Source organism: Dendronephthya gigantea, unplaced genomic scaffold (genome assembly GCF_004324835.1).
Source record: "Dendronephthya gigantea isolate DGI-Jeju-01 unplaced genomic scaffold, DenGig_1.0 000828F, whole genome shotgun sequence".
In the NCBI taxonomy this organism is placed as follows: domain Eukaryota; kingdom Metazoa; phylum Cnidaria; class Anthozoa; order Malacalcyonacea; family Nephtheidae; genus Dendronephthya; species Dendronephthya gigantea.
Genome location: NW_021163838.1, coordinates 20,001 through 21,777, shown reverse-complemented (window position 1 = coordinate 21,777; position 1,777 = coordinate 20,001). Strand labels below are relative to the sequence as shown.

General features: G+C 54.3%; 1 non-coding gene and 1 pseudogene across 1 annotated transcript; both read left to right on the top strand.

Annotated features, from left to right (window-relative positions):
• Positions 1-461: 461 nt before the first annotated feature.
• On the top strand, positions 462-614 carry LOC114544524. Its single transcript, XR_003690453.1, has one exon. It is a non-coding gene; the product is annotated as a 5.8S ribosomal RNA (ribosomal RNA).
• Positions 615-816: 202 nt separating this feature from the next.
• Positions 817-1,777, top strand: part of LOC114544526 — a 3,362-nt pseudogene continuing 2,401 nt past the window's right edge.

Genomic DNA, 1,777 nt, shown 5'->3' with positions numbered 1-1,777 from the left:
TGATCATTGAACGAGGAATCCTAGTAAGCGCGAGTCATCAGCTCGCGTTGATTACGTCCCTGCCCTTTGTACACACCGCCCGTCGCTACTACCGATTGAATGGTTTAGTGAGGCCTCCGGATTGGCACTGTCAGATGGGCTTCGGCCCATCCGACGGACGTCCAAAAAGTTGGTCAAACTTGATCATTTAGAGGAAGTAAAAGTCGTAACAAGGTTTCCGTAGGTGAACCTGCGGAAGGATCATCAACGTTTCGATCGGCAATCGAACGCGCTGTGAACTTACAAACCACGAGGGAGGTGAGCGCTCGTTCGCTCTTAAATGTTCGGTGGATGGACACATCGATCTCGAAACGCGATGAGCGCTTCATTTCGCCATTGCCCGGCCTCCCCATTTTACTTTTTCAAACACAACACGTCGAAGTTTAACTGTGCGTATGTATTTTTCATGCAAATATATATACAACTTTTAACGGTGGATCTCTTGGCTCGTGCATCGATGAAGAACGCAGCCAGCTGCGATACGTAGTGTGAATTGCAGAATTCAGTGAATCATCGAATCTTTGAACGCAAATGGCGCTCTCGGTTATACCGGGAGCATGTCTGTCTGAGTGTTGGTTAACGAAACGCCGAGTCGGTTTCGACTCGATTGGGGCGTCGTGCCGCAGCTCGAAGCGGCGCGTCCCTCGAAGTGCAGCACACGTTGCCGTCGCGACGTTACCGACGCGCGAACGAAGCCTAAACTATTGTATAGCAAGGGAGCTCTTCGTATCGCGCGTGCCGGCCGACGCGCGCAACATATTCCATTGATTCATTCATTAACCTCAGATCAGGCAAGATTACCCGCTGAATTTAAGCATATTACTAAGCGGAGGAAAAGAAACTAACAAGGATTCCCCCAGTAATGGCGAATGAAGAGGGAACAGCTCAACTTGAAAATCTCCGTTGTGTTGCAGCGGCGAATTGTAGTTTCGAGAAGTACTTTCCCGGCGCAACGAGTCTGCCTAAGTTGCTTGGAACAGCACGTCACAGAGGGTGACAACCCCGTACGTGGCAATGCTCGAGCGCTCGCGATGTGCTTTCGAAGAGTCGGGTTGTTTGGGAATGCAGCCCAAAACGGGTGGTAAACTCCATCTAAAGCTAAATACAGGCACGAGACCGATAGCGAACAAGTACCGTGAGGGAAAGATGAAAAGGACTTTGAAAAGAGAGTTAAAGAGTACGTGAAACCGTTGAAAGGGAAGCGAATGGAGTTAGCAATTCGCCCCGCCAGATTCAGTCGCTCGCGCATCGCGACGGTCGCGCTCTCGATCCGCATGGACGAGGCGCGCTCGGACGCGGTGCGCGGACGGCGCACTTCTGGCGAGCGAGCGTCAGCGTCGGTTGTCGACGGGCGATAAGGTCGCAAGGAAGGTGGACCGGCCTCGCGGCTGGTTGTTAAGACTTGCGCTCGCATAGCTCGTCGGCGACCGTGGTCTGCGGCGCGTGCTCGGCTGGCGACCCGACCGATCGGTCCGGCATGTCGACCGTGGCGGACGGCACGCCTGTGCGCTCGAACCGCTGCCTGTCGATCGTGACGGTGTTCGCACACTACGCGCCTAGGATGCTGACGACCATACGGCTCCATCCGACCCGTCTTGAAACACGGACCAAGGAGTCTAACATGTGCGCGAGTCTCCGGGTGATCGAAACCCGTGGGCGCAATGAAAGTAAAGGCCGTCCTCGGACGGTTGAGGTGAGAAGCGGCGTTCACATTCGTCGCCGCATCATCGACCGACCT